This window comes from Phyllostomus discolor, chromosome 1 (assembly GCF_004126475.2).
Source record: "Phyllostomus discolor isolate MPI-MPIP mPhyDis1 chromosome 1, mPhyDis1.pri.v3, whole genome shotgun sequence".
Classification (NCBI taxonomy): domain Eukaryota; kingdom Metazoa; phylum Chordata; class Mammalia; order Chiroptera; family Phyllostomidae; genus Phyllostomus; species Phyllostomus discolor.
Genome location: NC_040903.2, coordinates 173,356,930 through 173,382,421, shown reverse-complemented (window position 1 = coordinate 173,382,421; position 25,492 = coordinate 173,356,930). Strand labels below are relative to the sequence as shown.

The 25,492-nt window shown below is 38.1% G+C and overlaps 1 protein-coding gene across 10 annotated transcripts in view; it reads left to right on the top strand.

Moving 5' to 3' along the window:
* Nucleotides 1-334: 334 nt before the first annotated feature.
* Nucleotides 335-25,492, top strand: part of HERC1 (HECT and RLD domain containing E3 ubiquitin protein ligase family member 1) — a 177,553-nt gene continuing 152,395 nt past the window's right edge. For 8 of the 10 annotated variants that reach the window (XR_004905043.1, XR_004905041.1, XR_004905038.1 and 5 more), the window contains exons 1-2: nucleotides 335-454; nucleotides 18,346-18,440. The gene's annotated coding sequence lies outside the window, so the exon portion shown is untranslated. Of the gene's footprint in view, nucleotides 455-18,345; nucleotides 18,441-25,492 lie in introns of those variants that run through there. The other 2 variants (XR_004905037.1, XM_036034506.1) reach the window with 2 other exon arrangements.

Here is a 25,492-nt window from a genome sequence, read left to right as displayed (position 1 = left end):
CTCATAGCCCTTTGTGAAACGTCCCTGTTGTGCCTCGTAGACGGAGTCCGGTCCGCTCCTCAAGGGCTGAAAGGTGAGGGCTACGCGGCGCTTCGGTCTTCAAAGAGCGTAAGTCTCTCAGGTCCCCTACACCCTCTCCTCCCCGGAGTTGAACCCTCTTCCCTTTTCCCCTCCTCCCGCAACCTCGCCCGGTGCTCCTCCCCCAGTCTCTCTCGCCTCCCTCGCTCGCCCTGGGGGGGCGGGGTGAGGGTTCCGGACCGCGCGAGAGTTCCGCCAAAATCCCGCGAGACTCGCCTGCCGCCGCTGCTGCTGCCGCCGCCTCTTACGTCTTTCCCTTTGACAAGTCGCCGCCGCTGCAGCAAAAATAAAGGACGCGGCCACCGCAGCCGCTGCTGACCGGGGCTCGGGTCACAGGAGCCGCGCCCCACCCCCGCCAGCTCCGGAGCTACGTATGGTAACGCCTCCTCTTTTTTCTGGCCACCTGTGCTTGGCACCCGGTCGGCAGGACAAGGCCGGCCGGGGCCGGTTCGGGGCCGCGGGCGAGCCGGGCTGGCGGGGTCTTGGGTGGGCGGCAGGCGAAGGCCTGAGGGAGCCCTCCCAGTGTGGTGAGGCCCCCTGGCCTCAGGGACCTCTGGCGGCTGGGCGCCTACAGAGGCTCGTTAGAAGCCGAGCCGCACGCCCGAGAAGGCGGAGGGACCCGCCCCTCCGGCAGCTTGCTGTACGTGTCTTTCTATCCTCCGGGGTCTCATCTCTGACCCTTTCCTTTACCCTTTGAATCCGCTAACGAGCCTCCCTCAGCTGGCGAGGGCTGGAGCCGGGTGCCAGCGGCCCGTCTCTTTTTTCAGATCCGAGGAGAGCTGCGACCTCTTTGTCCCTCTCGCCAGCCACCTTTTGAGGGGTGGAGGTTGAGGTTGGGACGAGGTGGCTTTCTCCTTTCCTCTGCATTTGGGTGGAGGAAGCTCATCATCATCTGGTAAACCTTTTTCCAAATCTGCCGCCTCGTTAAAATAACAATGTACAGCCTCTGCTACCAGGAGGGGAGACGAGATGCATTGTTTAGCCTTTGTAGTGAGATGAGGATGATGATGACAGAAGCTGTCCCAGAGAACATGGTGATGGGTGGCGGGTTCCTGGGAGACGGGAGGTGGTACCACATCTCCCGGGGAGGTTATGTAAAAGACACGTTTTCCATCCTAGAGAGCTGTGAAGCACAGGGTAATTTGCCTTAATTTTAAAATAATGCCTGTAAATTCTGTGGCCCATATGGATAATCAGAATAGCAGGAACACCAAATCTGAGCAAACTAACGCATCATTATAATTACATTTCCAGAGATAGCATTTCATGGTTAACATTTTGGTGGATTCTGCTAACAGGCAATTTTTTCAAATAGTACTTGGCTCATCCTTGATTGGGACTTCTCCAGTATATGTGTTCCAAAAAATGATTTGTTTTTATTTGAGTCAGTCACGTCTTTGGCCTGCTTGATTAAAACTGGCTTGTTCGTTATCACTGGCTGTACTCAGTCATCACTATCTCTTTCATTGGGCCCTCTTCCAAAATGATTGTTAGTTAAATGGTTCTAAAAATCAAACATTAAAAATTATCTGCCTGGATCTAGAACAAGTGTGTTTTTACAGTTTTCCCCGAGGCAGATTCTGAAGAGGAAGAGTGTTTGTGTAAAGCAGATAAACTTTGATTATTTATAGTGCAAAGAAACCTGTGTACCTCAAGGTTTTATAAAAGTGATTTCCGTTGGTTATTTTTAGACCAAAATCATTATGTGACATTGTTTCCTAGTGCTTTTGTGATTGTGGATTTGTACGTTTGATTATACAGGTTTCTAATCATGTGTGTTTATACAAGCAAAACTGAGTGTCCTAGGTGCCTGTATGCACATATATGCACATGTGAGTTACATTCTTGATTTTATATATCATATATATGTATGTTTATATCGCATGTGTATATATATAGAGAGAGAGTCTTGGAAGTGAGTTAGAATGTATCATTATATATTTGAGAAAAGAAAGTATTAGGTAGGGCAAAGAATAGTGTTGTAGTATTTCCCCTAAATCACGTTAGGATTTTATGGCAAAATGTAGGGAAGTTGGAAATCCCAAGGCTTTTAAAAATAGGATAGGTGGTCATCTGTCTGGGGTTGTCATTGGAATGGATTAAGTGGCTACTAAGACTTCTAGGAATTCTAAACTTTTATGAATTTTGCTTTGCCTAAGGTTCTTATCACTTTGTTTCTTAAATTTCTAGTCATGCTGTTTGCATGTGACACTTACCCATTCATTTGTGGGTCATGTACGTCTTTCATTCCCAGTATAGGCATCCAGGTGGTGCATGGAGGAGAAAGTAAATGTAAATGTATCACTTAATCTGCTTATTAACATAACTGTCTCCTAAAAATCTTATTTGATTAAAGAAATTTAGAAGACTGTGTTGTTTATTGGGTTCGAGGGGTCAGTACAAGATGCAAATAATAAATAGCAATACAATTCAAATGTCCTAAGCATTTTTTCCCCATGAATGACTAAATGATTCTTTCTTAATATTTGAAATAAAAAAAATGGACTGGATACATTGAACAGCTGATTTTTTAAAAATCAGATTTTTAGAAGTTAAAATTACAATAACTTTGTGGTTTGGGGTATGGAGAGACAATTGTGTTGGGATAAAAGCAAATTGACCTGTGAAACAAAGCTTGAATTTTATAGTTGGACAACTATGTAATAATAAGTAACAAACTTACTATAATCTGTTGAAGATAATTTTTAATGTAAATAAAACTGATTTAACAGACAAATGAAATGCAGTTACGTTCACATACTGCGGATTATTGTGCTGTTGAAAACAAAAAATTAGTCATGTCATTTAAAAAGGAGTTTTCAAAGCCAGTAAAGTCACAACAGCTAGCAAATATTTTTGACTGAAAAATTTATAAGGGAACATAAAGTAGGTAATTTACTTTTTAGATGCCAGATCTTATTTTTATGATGTTAGTTTGTTTTGCTGTTACTTAATGGGTCCTTTAAGTTAATGGCAATTTTAAAGTCCAGATGAGACCCCTGAGCAAGGAAATGTGGAAGTTGAATAAGATGATTGATTGTGGGGTTTTATTTTCAGCTGTTTATTTTGAAATAGAGACTTAGAAATGTTTCAAAGATAGTACAGAGTTCCTATATACCTTTCATACAGCATCTCCTAATGTTGATGACTTACATAACCGTAGCACAATGACAAAATCAGGAAATTAGCTTTGGTATAACACTGTTAACTACAGACGTTATTAGAATTTTACCAGTTTTGCCCCTCATGCATTTTTTTTTTGTCCTAAGATCCCATATTGCATTTAGTTGTTGTATCTTCTTAGTCTCCTCCAATCTCTGTCAGTTCTTCATTTTTTCCTCTCTTTCATGACCTTGACATGATTAGTAGTGGTCAGTTATTTTGTAGAATTTTTCTCATTTTGGGCTTGAGAGTTATATATGTTTGCAAGAAAACCACAGAAGTGACGTGTCCTCAGTGTATCATATTAGAAGGTTCATGGTGTTGATATGTCTCACTGCTGGTGATATTTTAACCTTGATGGCTTTGTTAAGGTGGCTGTTGCTATATTCTCCACTGTCAAGTTGCTATTCTTTATACTTTGAGATATATTGTTTCTCGCACTTGCTCCCACTGATTTTAGCATCTATTGGTGGATCTTGTCTGCAACAGTTATTACTGTGGCATTTGCATAACAGTGATTTTGTATTTCTCTCATCCCTTTTGCATTTATTATTGGAATTCTTCTGTAAGAAAGAGATGTCCCTTATTTATTTATTCAATTATTTATTTATATAAGTATAATCTCTTGGGTATTTATTCTACAGGTTATAATTCAATAGTAGTAGTATTTTGTTGCTCAAACTGTTATCAGTTTGGCCACTAATGGAGCTCTACCAGGGTGGCCTCTACCCTTTTTTGAGTACTGCTTTATATTCTGGCACCACAGGCTATTCCTTATTTTATATCTTTCCTTGAATCAACCACTTCTCTAAGGAGCTCTGGTTCCTTTTATTGCAGAATAAAATTTAAATCAAGATCTGGATGCTAGATGTGCTCATTGGGGTGTCATTACTCCTAGGCCTTCAGAGGACAGAGCTAGGAAATAATGTTTATATACTAACCCGTCCATGCAGGTGAGCATGTGGCATATGCACATACACATTTATTTCTATATATGATAAAAACTGTGAGTGCATATTGCTACCTCCTATTCCAGTTCAACACCACAAGGTTCATTCCAGCTTTTCCCCATTCTTATTTGTAACTTTTTTCCTGAAGTGAGGAACCTGGCTCTCATCTATAGTGGATACTAACATATTTATCCACTTTTATATCTTTCTGCACATCAAGTATTTGTGATTTCCAATCCATACCCTTGTGAGAAACATATTTGCTACTTAAATGCAGTTTTTGTGTACAGCTTTGTGTGTGTGTGTCTTTATTGTTATAGTATCTGATGCAAAATTACTGTTTTCCAAAATTACTTAGGTTAGTTCTTTCCCCCACTTCTTTTAGCGTGGTTATGTTCTTCATCTGTAATGCAATTAATTCTTTGTTTTCCATTTTGGGTTCCCCCAGTTCTGGTTGATTGTCATTATTTGTATAGTTACTTTGTTATATGAAACATTACTATTACTAAACATTAGTACGTAAAAGACATACTTAAAAGTAAGAAGTATTACACCTTGTTCCTGCTATCCTGTTCCCATCTCTACCCCCAGTTCCCCTGCTCCCCATCTGTTTTCCATGCTCTGTAGTTAACCGGTCTCTTCAGTTTCCGGTTTATTTTTCCACTATTTCTTCTATACAAATGAACAGATTGTGCATGTTTTCTTATATTTTTTCTCATACAATTTTTTTTATTGAGATACAATTCATATACCATAAAACTCACATGTTTGACATGTACAGTTTAGTGGTTTTTAGTATTTAGTATTTTAGTTTTTAGTGGTTTTTGCACAGGGTTGTGCAGCCATCACCACTGTCTAATCCAAGAACATTTTTGTCACCCCCAAAAGAAACCCTGTATCCATTAGCAGTCACTTCCCATTCCCCAGGCCCTGGTTAACTGCTGATATACTTTCTGCTTTTATGAAGTTGTCTATTCTGGACATTTCATGTAAATGAAATTATATAATATGCAGACTTTTTGTGCATGGCTTCTTACACTTAGCATAATTTTTTGAGGTTCATCCATGTAGCATATATCAATGCTTTATTCCTTTTTTATAGCTTAATGATACTCCATTGTGTGAATATACTACATTTTATTCATTCGTGCATTAATTGATGAACATGTGGTTTTCCATTTTTTCCGGCTATTATGAATGATACTGCTATAAACATTCGTGTATGAGGTTATGTGTGGACATGTGTTTTCAATTTTCTTGTGTATACACCTGGTAGTGGAATTGCTGGGTCATATAGTAACTGTGTTTAATTTTTTGAGGAACTGCTAAGCTGTTTTCCTATATCCTCTTTCTTATATGAAGAGTGGCATGTTATACTCTTTTGAACTTTACTTTTATCACTTAACAGTACATCTGGGAAGTCACTCCAAATCAGTTCATTCTTTTGAAGAGATACATTTTTTTAAATATTCATTCTTTTTTATAGTTGTATACTACTAGGCTGTGTGGATGTATCTTAATTTATTTAACTATTCTTCTACTTAAGAGCGTTTAGATTGTTTCCTGTGTTTTGCAATTATAAACAATGCTGCAATAAATGACCTGTGCATATGTATTTTTGTACTGTTAGAGGTGTACCTTCAAGATAGATTTCCTGTGAGTGGCATTGCTGAGTAAAAAGTTAAGTGCATATGTAGTGTTTTAGGTATTGCCAAGTTTTTCTCCCAAAGTGTTGTGCTGATTTGCATTCCTACCAGTAATGTATGAGAGCACCTGTGTTTCCCACAGTCTCACTAACAAAAATATGTTGTTCTTTTTTTCCAGATATGACTGATTTTAACAAGTGCTCTGTAGTCTTTGTTTTAAGATTTTATTTATTTATTTTTAGAGGCAGGGTACGTGAGGGGGAAAGGAAGGGAGAGACACATCGATATGTGAGAGAAACATTTATTGGTTGCCTCTTGCATGTCCCAAATGGGGGACCTGGCCAGCAATCCAGGCATGTGCCCTGACAGGGAATCAAGCTGGTGAACTTGCGGTTTGTGGGACAATGCCCGACCACTGAGCCACACCGGTCAGGATTTCTGTAGTTTTTTCAGTTACCCAAACCATGGTGGAAGGGCACTTAATGACTATGGTTGGCAGGTCTTAACAGCTTGAAAATGAAATAGATTGTCTCCTAATACTACATGGATACATGTGGGTTATTATGTGCAAATGAAATAGATTGGAATGCAATTTCTTGTCTAGCAAGGATTATTCATTGGAAACCTTTTGCATTTAATGGAGGTGCTACATTGATTTATAATATCCATTCTCGGAAGTAATACCTGTGGAATTTCACAAAGGATAACTGAAATTATAAGGAGAGTATTTTTTCCTTTAGCTATTTTTTCCATAAGCTATAGTAGTTATTGGTTCACATTTTATGCTAGTTATTTTGAACAGCACACACAATACATATTAACACCATGCTATGGCAATTAAAAAATATTTTATTTATTTATTCTTAGAGGATAAGGGATGGAGAAAGAGAAGGAGGGAAACATCAGTGTGTGGTTTGGCTTGCACTCGCCCCCTACCAGGGACCAGACCGCAGCCCAAGCATGTGCCCTGGCTGGGAATCCAACCATTGACCCTTTGATTCACCGGCTGGTGTTCAATCCACTGAGCCACATGAGCTGGGGCTTTTTTTTTTTTTTTTTTGACCACTAATGGCCATATCTATAACCTTTAATATTTCCTTAAGAAATACGGCCGCCTGGCTGGTGTAGCTCAGTGGATTGAGCATGGGCTGTGAACTGAAGTATTACTGGTTTGAGTCTCAGTCAGGGCACATGCCTGGGTTTCAGGCCAGACAGATCCCAAATGGGGGACACATGAGAGGCAGCCACACACTGATGTTTCTTTCCTTCTCTTTCTCCTTCCCTTCTCCTCTTTCTAAATAAATAAGTGAAATCTTAAAAAAAAAAGAAATATGGCCAATTTTAGAAAGATGAAATCTAGAGTTTAAAGTTCTGGATTAGGATAATCCTATCAGATTTTACTGGTGCCTGTAAACTAAGATAACATGGAAAACATCCCTGTCTTACAAGGGAACAAACTGTGCCTGACAAGGCTGGAAATTTAAGTTCTTTCCCAGCAAAGTCACTGTTCAGGTGTTTGGAACACATTAATGAAAAAACAAAGACTCTTGCATTGGAAGAACTGACATTCTTAGTGGTTTTCTGATGAACTGATGTTCTCAGGAAAACAAATGCTGAGTCCTGATTGTGAATGGTCTCAGTGGAGGTCTGGTGTAGTCTTAGTTAATGTGAAATCGCCTTTGGTGCTATAAGAATCACTAAATAATACTTGGTTTTACTGGTTACAAAGGGAAGGCCATGAAACATCACAGGATATTTACTTAATGTTGCCCACCAACTTTCTCATTTTAGGTAATTTGTAGTAGTAGTAGTAGTAGTAGTAGTGGGATAATAATAGAATAATGGTAGTATAGTACAGCTTTTTCCTTAATTGGGTTTCTATGAGAGTACTACTAAATCCTAATGTTTCAGGATATTTGGATGTTTATTGTCTGTAAAGAATTAACTTCTCTCCAATGCATCTAGAATAGGACTAGTTATGAACCATCCTTGGGAAAACTGAGAAAATATTCACTTCAGAATTCACTTCAAACTCTGGTTTTAGTGATGAACCTCAGTTGAGAAAGGTCATGGTCATTGTAGTTAGATCTTTTTTACCCCTAACTCAACTACTTATTAACAGAGTGATGTTGGTCAAGTCTTAATCTCTTAGCTTTCAGTTTCCTGATCTGTAGAATGGGAATAATAATAGTTGCTCCCTATAGGGCTGGTGTGAGGATTAAACAAAGTCTTTCCAATCTTTATTTATCAATTTCTATGGCTTTAAAAACTTTATATGCTGATTGACTCCTTCATTTGTATGTTCATCCTAGACCCCTTCCCTGAGGTCCAGTGTCATAGTTCATCTGCCTATTTCACATCTCATTTGGCTCTCTAGTAGGCATCGCAAACTAAATTTTTTTTTTTAGATTTTTTTTAAAGATTTTATTTACTTATTTTTTTTTAAAGATTTTATTTGTTTATTTTTAGAGGGGAAGGGAGGGAGATAGACAGAGAGAGAGAGAAACATCAATGTGCGGTTGCTGGGGGTTATGGCCTGCAACCCAGGCATGTACCCTGGCTGGGAATCGAACCTGGGACACTTTGGTTCCCAGTCCTCGCTCAATCCACTGAGCTACACCAGCCAGGGCTCAAACTAAATTTTTACAACACAGAAGGTGTGATTCCTACCCTTGTCATTTCCTATGAAACTACTCCTAGTAAAAGACAGGTCCATTTAACTGGTCACCCAGACCAAAAGCCTGGGTGTCATCTGTGATTCCTTTTCTTTATATCCTATAAGCAGTCTATCAGCAAATCCTCTTGGCTCTATCTCTTGAATATATTTTGAATCTGATCACATATCATCATCTCTACCTTATTACCCTGGTCTAAACAGCCTCCTCATCTGCTTAGATAATTACAATATTCTCTTCACTGGTTTCCATTCTTTTTCACTTGACCTCTTGCAGTCTATTATGTACTTCATAGCTAGGATGACCTTTTTAACTGTCTGATAGGCCACTCTTCTATTTAATATTTTACAGTGACTTCCTTTTACAATGAAAATTGCCAAATTCCTAGGCATGTCCTACAAGGTACTACATGATGTAGTTAGGTAGCACCTGTTCACCTTTCTTTTTTCACTCCACTTCTGCTACACTGAACTTCCCTATATTTTTAATCATTCTAGGTGCATTCCCAGGGCTTATATTTGTTTTTGCTCTGTTTGGAGTGCTCTTCACTCAGGTCTTTGCATTACTTGCTCCTTTACATAATTCAGAGGGGATCTCAGAGTCTATCTCTATAGAGAGATCTTCAGTTATGGCACTATAGAAAACAATGGCTATCCCTCCTCATTTCTCTTGATTTGTTTTTTATAACACCTATGCTTCCTGAAATTGAATGACTTATTTGTCTACTTGGTTGTTATTTGGCTTCCTAGTAGACTTCCACTAGACTGTAAAGTCCATAAGAGCAGGAACCTTAAATGTATTGTTCATTCTGGTCCCTAGAAAGACCCTGCCCCATAGTGAGCCAGGGGTGCAGCTCTAGGATGTGGTCTATGGAGTAAAATTGTCTCTAAATTAGATTAAGCGATTCTGCCTTTTTAAGGTTTTAAGCCAAAGGACAATTATTAAGTCAGTTAAACACTACTGTGAATTCTGTACATTGGGTACTCACATATGAAATGTTAAGTTTTAGAATTTATAATGTTATCAAGAACACATAATTGTGTATAGGATATGCTAAGTGATGTGTAAAAAACAAACTGGAACTTCAGCTCTTGTGTGTTTGCACTGTTTAACATGCTCTTTGGTTGTCTAATTATAATGGCAGTGATGTTGATGTAGTGGTGCTATTTTCTCTTGCACTTGGAAGAGAAATATTTTCCTCACTCTAAACTCTTGATTTAAAGTCTTGTTGGTTTTGGTTTTGGGGGAAATACATTGTTTTCCAAGCTTTTTTAAAACTTAATATAGTAGCAATTATATGAGCCCTTTTAAATTTTGCTGTATTTTAACCTTTCCTGTTAGTCACTATACCATAAAACTGTTTGTCATGGCAACTTTATATGATACAATTCAAATAAGCAGCTTTGCTGTCCTAATTAGAAATATAGTATAACATAACCTAGAACTAGACAGATCCCCCAAATTCATGTGTCGAAATCCTGATCCTCAAAGATAATGGTGTGTTAAGTGGGACTCTTGGGAAGTGGTTAAGACATGAGGGTAGAAGAGGCTCTGTAGAGCTCCCTAGACTCTTCTGCCGTGTGAGGGTAAACAGACAAGTCTGCAACTGGAAGAGGGCCCTCATGTGACCATGCTGGCACCCTGATCTCAGACTTCCAGCCTTCAGAACTGCGAGCAGTAAATTTCTGCTGTTGATAAGCTAAAAAAACAAAAACAAAAACTCCAAACAAAACCAAAAAAACTAGGAAGAATATCTGTGTGTTAATATGAGGGCTGTCCAGAAAAAGTCCAGCCATTGTTAATATAATGAAAATGGTTTGTGCTGATGTAACCTGGCAGCCAAGGAGAGTGGACTGGAATGCTCCTGGGTGAAAGATGATAACATCACTGTACTAGTCAGTGGGGATAGTAGACACCGTTGAGTGAGCATGAGTACTGTGTGGCTGTCACATTCAAGATGACTGAGCAAGCAGAGCAGCGAATCTGCATCAGATTTTGTGTTAAGCTTGAACATTTTTCTGCGGAAAATATTTGGATGATTCAGAAGGCTGCAGCTATGTGAAACTGGCGATTGACAACTTTATCTCAACAATGGGCCTGCTCATACATCACATCCCATGCAGAGTTTCTTGGTCAAACATCAAGTCACCTGGGTGACTTAGTCCTGCTACAGCCCATATTTGGCATCCTACAACTTCTGGCTTTTCCCAAAACTAAAATCACCATTGAAAGGGAAGAGATTTCAGACCATCCAAGAGATTCAGGGAAGTATGACAGGGCAGTTGGGAGAGCTTTGTGAGGTCCCGAGGTACCTATTTTGTTGGGGACTAGGCATCATTGTCCTGTGTACATGTTTCTTATATGTTGTACCTTTAATAAATGTCTCTATTTTTCACATTACATGGCTGGATACCCTCTGGACAGATCTCGTATAATTCAGAAGCATGTGGGAGCTAGTATCTTTTGTATAAGGTTGTACTGAACTTCTTATACAACCAAGTATAGTCATATACTGAAATTCTGTCAGTAATATGGTACTAGTTTCTGTTTTCTCAAAATTGCTCATTGTTTTGAAAAGAAGGATTTTTGGAGAATGATGGAGAGATTTCTGTAATTTAGTGAAGGTGGTATGGTGGAGTAGACAGATGCACACATAAATAAATAATAATGGGTAACACTTACTGAGCAATTTACTTTGTATCAGGCATCATTCTAAGTACTTTCATTTGGACCATGTTTGAATCTGGTTGAACTGTCTATTGCTTAAACCACATTTAAACCATTTATTTTGCAAATAAGGAAATTAAAGCATAAGACAGGTTAAGTAATTTGCCCAAGATCACACAACTAGTAAGTGGTGGAGTAAGTGGTAGAATTCAGGAACAAATCGGGGTGTTGGTGTAAACTGTCAGGTGCAGAACATGGAGATGGCCAGCCTTAGCTTAATGGTTTTAGCTGACCTAAAATGCCAGCCAAGTAATGTCATATGGCCCAGGTGGCAAACACAAGGTCCATAGGCTGAATCTGGCCCTCTACCTTGTTTTATCCTGCCTGACACCTTGTTTTTATCTGGCAGTAGTGCCAGGCTCTTGCTTAACTGTTGAGCAGTTACATTTATACAGTCCTAAAATTACATTTGGCCCTTTGAAGGCAACCATGAAGCTGATGTGGCCCCCGGTGAAAATGAGTTTGACACCCCTGTCATATGGGCATGATCATTCTATATAGGTGTTCAGGAACTCATAATGACAAATAGAATATTAGGTACTGCATGTGGCTTTGTCTTTTAAAAGAATGTTTCTAGTTCTGTTCTTCCAAAGGAGGGGGGAATAGACGTTAGAACAGTAATTAGTATAAAGATTGGACTTTTCTATAGAAAAGTAAATATTAGTGAATCTTTATGCCTTGAAATAGGAAGTTTTTCTTAGTAGACCTTAGGAGCAAGTTTAGTCTGCCACCTGTCTAAAGTGCAAACAAGTTGTGAAATAATGACTTATATGTGTGTATTTCTTTTTAATTTACAAAGTACTTGGTAAACATTTTCTCAGTTGATCTCATAACACCTCTGTGAAATAGGCAGAGTAGATATTCTGCCATTTGACAAGTTTCCACAGAGGAGAGAGGTAGCTGCCTAAGGAAACGGCCCTTGAATAACTTCTAATTGTGAGACTCTTTTGTGAAGATTCTACTCATAAAGGAAGTTGCTATTCCTTGGCAAAACTGCCAGAGTTGTAGTGGTGGACTTTTGCATTATATGTTGTTGTGGGCTTAATTTCTTAAATAAGTGATTGGAAATTTGCTTAATCTAGAAGCAGAAGAGAATTGGCATGGTGAATGGGCAAAGATGGCCTGTTACAATTAGCATGTTCTTAATGTTTATTAAATGGAAAGCTTAGGCATTTTTAAGAAATATAATTTAGATTGAGATTATAATCGAAATAGAAATGCTATTGTAATCTTTGTTAATCTAGTATTTTCATTAAAACCTACCAGTGCCCTGGCTGGCATAGCTCAGTGGATTGAGCGCGGGCTGCGAACCAAAGCATCACAGGTTCCATTCCTGGTCAGGGCACATGCCTGGGTTGTAGGCCATGGCCCCCAGCAACCGCACATTGATGTTTCTCTCTCTCTTTCTCCCTCCCTTCCCTCTCTAAAAATAAATAAATACAAATCTTAAAAACAAAACAAAACAAAAAACTTACCAGTTAGGCTGAAGTAGTATTGATGCTGTTTTTATTGTATTGTAGATTAGCATAGAGGTGGGGTTCTTTACTTTTCTGGGGTCAAAGACAAAGTTTGGTAGATTCTGAAAAGGCTGATGTAACATATGGCCTTAGTGACATGCTTATGAAAGTTTACTGTGTCCCCAGATTCCTTTGTTTATTTTGGGATAGTTTAAATTGCTTTGGTTAATTTAAATTGGTCTCAGGTTTAATTAAGAGGGACTTTTCAAAATTCTTAAAGGTACCTTATATAAGGGAATAAAGTGAGATGCAAAAACATTAATAGAATCACTTCATTTAAAGTAGTTGATGATTGACAAATGTGACTTTGTTTTGCAAAAATCTAAGGAATTGCTGAATCTTACCTATTCTTAGTATTTTTGTTCTGTGTTATTTTCTTTTTCCATAGTGCTTTCTTTTAACTTCCTCCTTATCACCACTCTTGCCCTCTTGGTCTGCCATCTGTTTGTTTGGCTATTTACTTCAGAGTAGGAAGGCAGGAAAGGGTGTTTATACACAAGATAAAACTAGTCCTGTTTGGAACTCAGTGAGCTGGAGTACTTATGCAGTAAGGCTGCTGCTGATAAATTCTAGAATTACCATAGACCCATAGGACTAGAACAGCAATTTTCAACCTTTATCATCTCATAGCACACATAAAGTAATTACTAAAATTCTGCGGCACACCAAAAAGAATTCTTTTTGCTGATAAAAAATAGGTATAGTTTTGATGCATTCACACCAGATAGTTATTGTTGTGTTGGCTGTTGTCTTTTTTTAAAATTTAACAGTCTAAGGGAAAAGAGGTCAGTGTCCCTGACTACATAGTTAGGTATTGCATGTTTTAAAAATTCTTGTGGCACACTGGTGGCATATCGGTTGAAAATCCTGGACTGGAAAGATGGTCATGACTCTGCGAAATTATCTGCCAAGTTTTTCTGTGACCATTACTTTATTTAACAGAAAAACTAAATCATACTTGAACATAATTTTTTTCCATGGAAAACCATAAATTGGTTAGATATTAATAGGCTTGTAAATAAGAATAATTACATAGAGAGTTTAGCATGTTGAATATTAGTGAAATTCATGTCAAATGATTTCTTGTAAATATAGTCTGATCATGATAAATTTACATTCACTTATGCCTGACTGTGCATTAATCTGCTGTGGGAATATGTATATTATTTGCAGTCCTAGGCAGATAATCCAATTTCTTAGACAGCAGTATTTTTTAATCTTTTTTTATTACAAAATATTTAAAACCTGTATTCGTATAAAACTAGAGAGAATAGTGTGAAGAGTTCCCATGTATCCATCATTGAGTTTCAAAAATTATTATTGGCAGTGTTGTTTCCTCTGTATTTATATCTAACACTATCCCACCTCTAATCCCTGCACTTATTAAAAAATCCTTACCTGAGGACATGCTTGTTGATTTTAGAGAGAAGGGATGGGAGAGAGAGAGAGGAAGAGAAACATTGATCAGTATCCTCTTGCACTTGTCCTGACCTGGTATGGAATCAGCAACCCAAGCATGTGTCCTGACCTGGAATCTAACCCACGACCCTTAGTTTTTATGGAATGACTGACACTCTAACCAACTGAGCCACCTTGGCCAGGACTCCCTGTACTTTTTGGAATCAAATGTCAGACATATTTAATTTGTAAATTTTCAACATTTGAGTATGGCTCTCTAAAAGATAGTCTTTATAAAATAAGCATAATATCATTATCATACTGAAAAAATTATAGCAAGTGTTTTAATATCAAGTATGTAATCAGGTTTCGTATTTTTCTGATTGTTTTTTATATATATATATAAATACTTAGAGTTGGTTTGTTTGAGGTGGGATCCAGATAAGGTCAGTACTTGACAGGTGTTTGGCATGTTGATTAAATCACTTTTAATCTCTTGAACTCTTCCTATATCTCTGTATTTTTTCTTTCCTTAAAATTTTTTGTTAAACCAGGTTGTTTGCCCTGAGAAGTTAACCATTTTACAGATTGCTTCTCTGTAGTGCCATTTAACATATTCAAGTCTCCTGAATTTCCTGTAAATTGATAAATTTGTAAGAATTTATTTTCTAGGGTTTCTTCCCGCCCGCCCCCTATGAGTTGTTCATAGGAATGGTTTGTGTTTCCATCGGGGGTATGTAAGGACATAAAGCCTTGTTATCTCTTTTTTTTTGATATTATTAGCTATTGATGATCATTGCTTAGATTTATTAATTCATTAGGGGTTGCAAAATAGTGACATTTTATTGTTCCTTCCTCATGTATTATGTGGTGTTCTTTTGGATAGTTAGTTCAACGATGTAAGTTGTATGTTTTGGGCATTTTGTTTATGTTAGAATTGGTTCTGGGATGATTTGACAAGATACTGTGGTACAATTCCTTTAAGGGATAAGTGAAAGTCCTTATTGAAAATTCAGGAAAAACTTGGGAATATTGAGTAACTGGACTTTGTTTAAAGGACGTTTGGCCAATAACGTTTGGTTAATGTCCATTGTGAGACAGCAGCTTGTGACCCAGCATGTGTAGCTGGTCATTGGTGTTTGTTCTTTTTAGCAGTCAGGGTCAGCGTCCCTATTCAGAAATTTCAAAAGTGATTTGTGCAGCAACAGTTACTAGTTTCTTGAGCCAGATTTCTCAGCATGAGTTTGAGAACAGGCCCTGGGTGTGAATCGGATTTAAAAAATATTGAGTGTATATACACCGTATTTTGTATTAGAGGTTATCAAAGAACTGAAGCAGCATTTCCCAGTGTAGCTCCTTGACAAAAGGCTTTTGGGGTCAAATAAACTTGGTAAACAATGTTCACTTTATCCTCTTGGAATGTAATGATATATATTAACATGTAAAAGACCTGCAGTTAAAAAACAAGCCCTGTTTAACATTAGCTCAGCATTTTCTTTTTTTTAAAATATATTCTATTGATTATGCTATTACAGTTGTCCCATTTCCCCCTTCACTCCCCTCCACCCTGCACACCCTCTCCCAACCACATCCCCCCCTTTAGTCATGTCCATGTGTCATACTTTTAAGTTCTTTAGCTTCTACATTTCACATACTATTCTTACCCTCCCCCTATCTATTTTCAACCTACAATCTATGCTACTTATTTGTACCTTTTCCCCCTCTCTCTTCCTCCCACTCCCCTGTTGCTAACCCTTCATGTGATCTCCATTTCTGTGGTTCTGTTCCTGTTCATTCTAGTTGTTTGCTTAGTTTCTTTTGGTTTTGCTTTAGGTGTGGTTAATAGTTGTGAGTTTGCTGTCCTCTTACTATACATGTTTTTTTTTTTAATCTTTTCTTAGGTAAGTCCCTTTAACATTTCATAAAATAAGGGCTTGATGAGGATGAACTCCTTTAACTTGACCTTATCTGAGAAGCACTTTATCTGCCCTTCCATTCTAAATGAAAGCTTTGCTGGGTAGAGTAATCTGGGTCCTTGTCTTTCATGACTTGGGATACTTCTTTCCAGCCCCTTCTTGCCTGTAAGGTCTCTTTTGAGAAATCAGCTGACAGTCTGATGGGAACTCCTTTGTAGGTTACTGTCCCCTTATTTCTTGCTGCTTCTAGAATTCTCTTCTTCATTTTTACCTTGGCTAATGTAATGATGATGTGCCTTGGTGTGTTTCTTCTTGGGTCCAACTTCTTTGGGACTCTCTGAGCTTCCTGGACTTCCTGGAAGTCTATTTGCTTTGCCAGAATGGGGAAGTTCTCCTTTATTATTGTTCAAATACGTGTTCAAAATCTGTTGCTTTTCCTCTTCCCCTTCTGGTACCCCTATAATTAATTTGGATGTTGGAACGTTTAAAGATGTCCTGGAGGTTCCAAGCCTTCTCCTCGTGTTTTTGAATTCTTATTTCTCCATTCTTTCCTGTTTGGTTGTTTTTTTCTTCCTTCTGGTCCACTCTATTGTTTTGAGTCCCAGTTTCCTTCCCATCACTATTGGTTCTCTGTGCATTTTCCTTCATTTCTTTTATGGTAACCTGCATTTTTTCATCTAATTTGCACCCCAAATCAGCCAATTCTGTGAGCTCCCTGATCACCAGTGTTTTGAACTGTGCATCTGACAGATTGGCTATCTCTTGGTCGCTTAAAATGATGAGTCCTGGGGCATTGATCTGTTCTTCTGTTTGAGACATGTCTCTCTCTCTCTCTCTCTCTCTTTTTTTTTTTGGTCTGGTTGCTCCTGTTACGGTGAGGGACGGAGCCTTAGGTGTTCACCAGGGCTGGGCACCCTAGTCGCTAGATTGTGATGTTGTATGTGGGGGCGGGGGCGGGAGGGAACAATGGCGGTAACTCCGTTCTCCGTGAGACCTCAGTCCCTTCTCTGGGATCCTGGGTTGTGTGCTCTGCCCTGCTCCACACTCGCCACCTCACTGGGTCTGCCAGCTGCCGCTTGCGTACTCAGGGTCCACCCGCTGCGATCTTGCGAGCCCCAGATGCCTTATACACCCAATTCTCCCTGTTCTCGGCGCCGTGACCTGTACTGCACCCCGTGCCTGGCGGCTCCTCTCCACTCCTCCTACCGGTCTGCATGAACAGGTCTACTTCAACTTCTTGGCTGTCCGACCTCCATTCAGATAAATTCTCTGTCTGTTCTGGGTGTTATTCTGCCTCTAACTTGTTGTTGTTCCAATCTTGGTTGGAACAACACTCCTCTTGTGCGTGGAGGTACAGTGTGTCCACCTATGCCTCCATATTGGCCGGAAGTCCAGCTCAGCATTTTCCAAGTTTATTTTGATCACTGAACCTCCCCGCCCCCATAATAACCCCTTGAAGAACTAGTGGAACAAATTTTGTAGAGGAAACAAGTTTTGGGAAATGTTAGATTAGAGGATTTAAACACAGAATTTGAAAAATGACTAGTGATAAAGAGTGTATATAATTTCACTACAGTGATATGGAGTTTTTGATAGGTAGGTCATTTTTTTAAAGGTTTTATTTATTTATTTGTAGAGAGAGTGAAAGGGAGAGGGAAAGACAGGGAGAGAAACATTGATGTGAGAAATATTGATCTCATACACACCCTGCCCAGGGACTGAACCTGCAGCCAGGCATGTGCCCTGACCAAGAATCAAACCAGGACCTTTCACTTTGCAGGAGGACGCCCAACAAACTGAGCCACACTGATCAGGGCAGTAAATCATTTTTCAGTGAGAAAACAAGAGGCAAATGTTGGTTGTTTTATCGTAGCTTGTAAGTATTATACTTTTAGGAAAGCAGTGGCAGGAAAGGACTTCAGTCATATAACATTTATTACATACCAGGAATTTTTGTCAGGCCTCCTTTTTATATAATTAATAATTCATTTAATCTTCACAGCAACCTTATGCCGTAGGTACGCTGTTGTTATCTCAATTTTAAAGAACATTGAGGCACAGAGACATTAAGTAAATTGTTGAAGGTTACATTGCAGAGTTGGTGACATAGCTGGGCCAGGATCTGAGCGTAGTCATCCTGGTTCCAGAGTTCCTGTGTGTAACCACTACTCTGTACTGCAAGATATGGCAGACGGAAATTATGAAGTAGAAGTAGATTAAAAAGGGGATTTAAAGGCTTTTTTTGAGGGAACAGACGTATTTTCTTTAACTTTCAGGCAGTCAGGACCATAAGAGAAGAATTTGGAGAGCTGGCTGTGTCCTAGTGAAGATAGAAAACATGGAGACCTGGGAACTATTACTCACAAAAAAGGTACACTTCCCTCCCAAAAGATAGATTAGGTGCAGGTATAAGGCTGAATTAAGAAGATCCTGTTAATACTAGAATTTCAGACTTAGAAGTAAATTGGAGCTCACTTAATAAGACTCCCTCATTTTATACATGAGATCTGAGGTTTCATAGTTTGTTTATGTAATTGTAGTAATAATTATAGCTCATATTAGTGTATTACATTAAAGCACTTTTACATGGCTTCTTGTTTGATCCGCTAAGCAAACTGGAAAGGTAGGTAGGTAGGTAGGTTTCATATTTTCCACAGCAAAGCTGGTTCTTGAATTTAGATTTTCTGCATTTTAAAAACTAAAGCTTTCTACACTGTTATCACATTGTCTCAGTTATGAATAACATATTAAAGTATGCATGTTTTTGAAATGCGATGAAGATTTGGGTCAGAAAGAAAAGCTGTGTTTTAACAGATGGAAAGTGTCAAAAGTAATGTGCTATTGTAAAAATAATTTTTAGACAATTTAGGTATAAAGAAAATAGCGAAAACTATCCCACTGTGTAAAATAACCACTGTTAAATTCTAATGTGTAGCCCTGCCTTGGTGGTTCAGTTGGTTGGAGTGTCACACCTATACCAGTGTTGCAGGGTTTGATGCTGGTCTGTGTGCAGGCCCAGGCAACCCTTGGGACCCTGGTCTGGATGATCCCGAGTCAGGGAGTTTGTGGCAGGCAACCAATCAATGCTTCTCTCTCTCAAATTGATATTTCTGTCTCTCCCTCCCCCATCTCTAAAAGCAATGAAAAAAAGTCTTCTGGTGAGGATAAAAAATTTTAAAAAATTCGAATGTATAGTTCTTCAGGTTTTTTTCTAGATCTGTCTATAGGATTTTTTCAAAATTCTATACATACTGTTTTATAACCTGAAATACTGTATTTGTAAAAGGGAACATTAGTAGGCATCTGGTCTTTTGCCTTTGCTGTGATAAAAACGTACACGCTGGGACAGCAGGCATAAAATGGTAATATCCTGGGCAAACTGGGATGCATAGAGTCAACCCCATCGCTCTCCCCTACTCTATAGCTGACTGGTTAGGAAAGGCTACGTTAGGTTAATTTAAGGAGGCAATGAGTAGTATAAAATAGTATGGGAAAAAACTTTCACACTAGTGGATTAAAAGATAATAACTCATACCACTTCAAGTAAACATTAAGGAGCATAAAATATGGTTCTTTTGGAGCAACTCTATATATGAGCCTTTTGTATGTGTGTGTGAACACATGTGTGAGTATGTCTGTGTATAACTTGTCTGTACTGATCAATACTGTTGGAATGGTGAGGGGGAAAGGAGTCTGCTGTGTTGGGTTGTAAAATGGATATTTCTACTTGAAGTCAGTTCTTTAACATACCTTGCTTTTGTTTTATTGAATGTATCTAGTAATATGCTTTGTTAATCGCTCTCTTCACCCAATGAGATTTTTGGGATGGCCTTATTCTGAAAATATCTTTCTATTTGAGGATTGGGTTATATTTTATTTACATCCCTCAATACTTCTTTGTTGGTTCTAAGTTGATGGTAAGACTTTGTGAGTTTATCTATGCTAGTTCCTTTGCCAGTCCATATAAATTTTATAATCTTGGGATTTTGATAAGTATTGCATTAAATCTATAGGTCAGTTTGGAGGAGAACTGACATTTTTATATTTAGTCTTCCAATCTAGGAACATGACAGGTCTCTCTATTTATTTACATTTTGATTTTTTTTAAAAAATCTATCTTACAGTTTTCAGCATATGGGACATGGGTATTTCATTAAAAAGTGTTTTTAAAGCTTTTTATTAAACTATAATATATATTTATAGAAGTATATGTATAGTAAATGCACAGCTTGATTGATTGCCCAGGGATGGATTCATTTTCAAATTCTGATGTTTTCTGTCAACTGAAAGATTTTTAGGAGGGAGTTAGGTAGGGTTCAAGATGAGAGAATAAGAGAAACTTGCCATTTTCTTTTGGGCCAGGTCGTTATAGTGTGTCTTCATTGTTTTGTTTAAAAGAGAATTCTCAAGACAATAGTTGTATTCACAGATTGATTGTTAAGCTCATTTCCAAATGAGATTCACCATTTATTTTTCCTTGCTGTGGCTTACCACTAGTCATGTTACAATACAGATTTGTCTAGATGTTTTCTGATATATAGGAATTCATACTATTTTAAAACAATAAAAGTGGGGGTTAAATATTTAAGAGATAGATAGACTTGCCTTCTCGTTTTTGTTAAACCCAGCTAGTACCTGCCCTTTATCTTCCTTCTGTGTAGTTTGTAGAAAGCACAAGCTTAAGTAAACTTGCCTTGCTGTCTGGCTTTTATCTTCGTTCTAAGGAAGAGTAGGCAACTTACTGTCTGTGTTTATGGTTGCAGTATTTTCCTGTCTGCTCCTTTTTGAATTAACTTAAAAATCTATCTCTTGAGTTTATAGAGATGGTACTACTGTAATTACTTAAAGGAAAAAGAATTGTTACAAGGAAGTTAAAAGTGAGATTTACTTAATACAAATACTCTGGGAATAAATAAGTTGACTACATATGCTCTATCAGGAAGTGTTACAGAACCCCACCTATGCTGTTCTGGAACAGCTGTGGGGTTCGATTGCCTGCTGCCAAGAAGTGTGATTTCCAATGCAATAGTTTGGTGAAAAAGGAAAGGGGTTGTTTATTTACAGATTATACAGATTCAGAATAATAGAGGATTTCTGCTGTTCAGTTCTATTTTCTTTAAAACATCCAAAAACACATAATCCTGTCCCCTTCTGTCAACCCAGGCCAGTCTCAGAATATGCCAGTCAGAGGGTACCGTCTTTCAGAAAAACAGAAATCTGCAGCTCAGCATTCCTGGTCACTGTTCAGCATTCCAGGCATCTCCCACTAATCTGTTCTTGATTGGGCAGGTCCCTGAAATTTCTAGCTCCATCAGCTCTGCGATGGTGTTCTCCAGGCAGGTTTTCCAGTGGGTCTCCTCTTTCTTACTCTAGCTCTTAATCCAAAACTGTGTGGCATCTCCTTACTCCAAACCATGTGGCACCTCCTTACACACCAAACCTCACGGCTGAATCCTCCTATTTCATGGCTGCTTCCTCATGGCTGTCTATGGGGCAGCCCTTCTATGCCGTTTCAAACCTCATAACTGCTACCTACTCTTTCAGCCCTCATGGCAGAATTCTCAATAAAGCAGAAGTAGCTCCTCAGTCACTGCAGACAGCATGGCTAAATCCTTTTCCCTCTTTCTGCCCACCCTTATTTGAAGTGCTGACCCAGAGCTTGCTTCCTATGTGACCTCAAATCTGGCCCCTTCTGTAATGAGCTACTTTTGCCAGTTCCCCCATATCTTTTACCTTCTTTTGGCCGCTTTTTTTTTTAAGATTTTATTTATTTATTTTTAGAGAGGGAAGGGAGGGAGAAAGAGATAGAGAAACATCGATGTGCGGTTGCTGGGGCCGTGGCCTGCAACCCAGGCATGTGCCCTGACTGGGAATGGAACCTGTGATGCTTTGGTTCGCAGCCCACTCTCAATCCACTGAGCTACGCCAGCCAGGGCTTGGTTGCTGTCTTTAGTCAGGGCAAGAGTCTCCTGTGATACACGGACATCCAGATTGGACCACCACTTCTGGCTATGTCACGAGTCACTCTGTGGTCTGAAAGTCATGTAGACCTGGGGTGGTAGCAGAGCTATCAATTAGCTACTAACTTGCCATTGTTATGAAAAGTATTTTAACTGCCATATCATCCCCACCCCCCAACCATGGGCTATAGGGAATATTTTTGGGGACCCCCACCCTACTCTGTACCCTGTTATAGAAGGACATGGTTAATAAATGGAAAAACCATACTTATTTAATCCCTATATATACTTTTATTGTAAAATACGGTCTTTTTTTTCATTTTTATATCACCAGGACCCAGCTGTGTCTGATTCAGCTGTTTCTGCCCTCTTCTTTTCAACTTTCATTTTGAAAATCTCTGAAACCTATAGAAAAAAGTTGAAGAATACTGTATTTTGCTATGTATAATGGGCCCCTGTGTATATTGTGCACCCATATTTTGTGTGTGTTATACATGGGATTCTTATACCCATTATTATTCCCATGGTATGTAATCATTACACCCATGTACAATGTGCATCTTTATTTTCCCTCAAAAATTTGGGCAAAAAAGTGTGCATTATACACGACAAAATATGGCAGTACAATAACTACCCATATACTTTTTACCTAGTTTCACAAATTGTAACATTTATATTTTGTCGCAGTTTTTTTTCTTTTTTCTAAACACACACACACAATTTTGCTTTAAGTGAGGGTAAGTTTTTGTCACCAAGATACTCCACCCCCTCTAGTTCTTCCATTGTGCATCTCCTAAAACTAACTACATTCTCCAACATAACCACAATACTTTAATCCATGCCTAAGGAAAATAACATGAATTTATTGTCATCTAATACACACTGTCTATATGTAATTTTTTCTAGTTGTCTCCCACATATCCTTTATAACTTATTTTTTTATGATTCAGGATCTAATCACATTCACATTTACATACTACTTTTGGTTTTTATATCTCTTTTAATCTATGACAATACTCTGGCTTTTAAATGACATTAACTTTATTGAAGAACCTAGGGCATTGTCTTAAAATAATGTCCTACAATCTGAATTTGCTGATTGTTTCTTTAAGATTATATATTTAGGCTAAACATTTATTGCATAAGCACTATATAGATGGGGTGTACTTTTTGCATCACTTTAGGGGGTATTTAATGCTATTTTTATAGGTGATCCCAAGTTTGATCACTTGTTTATGGTGGTGACTACTACCAGATTACTTCACTATAAATGCACTTTCCCCCCTTTATAACTAATAACTAATACCACCTCTAGATAGAGGTGGTATTTTGAAATTGTGTGAAAGTCCTTTCTCCTACAACCCTTTCCCGACAGTTGAAACATCTACGGAAAGATCGTTCTTGCCTAGATAATTCTTTTCTTTTTTAACAAAAATATATTATTAAGCAATATACCCACATAGTACAAAGGGGGTTACAGCAAAACGTGTATGTCTCCTTTTTGTTCCCTAACTCCACTTTCTTAGTTTTTCTCAGAGTTAACCATTACCATTTCTGTGTGTGTGTGTCTTTCAGAGATTCTAAACCCTTTCAGTCATGCATTCATATATATTCTCTCATTTTTTCTTACACAAAAAAATTTTCTTTTTACCCAGTGGCATACTGCAGACTGTTCTACATCTTATTTTTTATTGTTGTAAAATAGATAACATCTGACCTTTAAAACAGTTGTACAGTATACAGTTCAGTGCCATTAAATGTATTCACAGTGTTGTGACATCACTACTCTCTATATCTAAAACTTTTTTCATCATTCCCAACAAAAACTCTGTACCCATTAAACAATAATTCCCTTTTCCCTTCTTTCCTATGGTCCTTTTAGTCCCCATTCTACTTACTTTATCTAGGAATTTGCTTATCCTTGGCAGCTTATAGAGGGGAAATCATATAATATTTATCCTTCTATGTCTGGCTTATTTCACAACAAAATATAACAAGGACCATTCGTGTTGTACCATATATCAAAATTTCTTTTTATGAGTACTACTTCATTATATGTATATACCACATTTTGTTTATCTGCTTATGGACATTTGTTTCTGCCTTTCGGCTGTTGTGAATAATTCTGCTCTGAATATTGGTGTACATATATCTGTTCAAATCCCTGCTTCCAGTTCTTTTGAATATACTGAGGAGTGGATTGCTTAGTCTTCATCTTAGTGTATTTAGAACTTAATATATCATGGTTATTATAAGTCAGCATGTCCCAGATAATTACAGATAGATATTTCTCATTCATTTTAATGATTTCCTTGAATCTCAGTGTATATGCATTACTTATTTAACCAATTTCTTATAGGTAGATTTTAGATTCTTTCCCATTTTTGTTTTTTACCTTATTTTTCTCTTTGCTCTTCAAAACAAGGCTGCAATGAATAAGATATTTTTTAGTTTAAGCAATACCTTATTTTTAAAGTATTTTTTATTGATTATGCTAATATAGTTTTCCCAATTTTTCCCTCTTTATCCCCCCTCCATCCTATCCCCCCAACCCTCCAGCATTCTGCCCACTTTAGTTCATGTCCATGGGTTGTATATATAAGTTCTTTGAGTCCTCTGTTTCCCATACCATTTTTATTTTTCCCTGTCTATTTTATGTCTACTGATAGTGCTTCTTCTTCCCTGTACCTTTTCCCCCATTCCTCCCTTCCCCCCCTCCATGTGATGTCTATTTCTGATTCTGTTCCTATTCTGGTTGTTTGCTTAGTTTTTGTTTTTGTTGTTTTTCTTTTCTTTTAGGTTCATTTGTTAATAGTTGTGAGGTGGTTGTCCTTTTATTGTTCATATTTTTTATCTTTTTTTTCTTAGATAAGTCCCTTTAACATTTCGTATAATGAGGGCTTGGTGATGAAGAGCTCCTTTAACTTGATGTTATCTGGGAAGCACTTCATCTGCCCTTCCATTCTTAATGAAAGGTTTGCTGGATAGAGTAATCATGGATATAGGTCTTTGCCTTTCATAACTTCCAATACTTTTTTCCAACCCCTTCTTGCCTGCAAGGTTTCTTGTGAGAAATCAGCTGATACGTCTTATGGGAACTCCTTTGTAGGTAACTGTCTCCTTTTTTCTTGCTGCTTTTAGGATTTTCTCTTTGTCTTTAATCTTGGGTAACTTGATGTGCCTTGGTATGTTCCTTTTTGGGTCCAACTTCTTTGGGATTCTCTAGGCTTCCTGGACTTTCTGGAAGTCTATTTCTTTGACCAGTTGGGAAAGTTTTCCTTCATTATTTGTTCAAATCAGTTTTCAATTTCTTGCTGTTGTTGTTCTCCTTCTGGCACCCCTATAATTCGGATATTGGAATGTTTCAGGTTGTTCCAGAGAATCCTTAGCCTCTCTTCATTTTTTTGGATTCTTGTTTCTTTGTTCTGATCCAGTTGGATGTTTATTTCATCCTTTTGTTCCA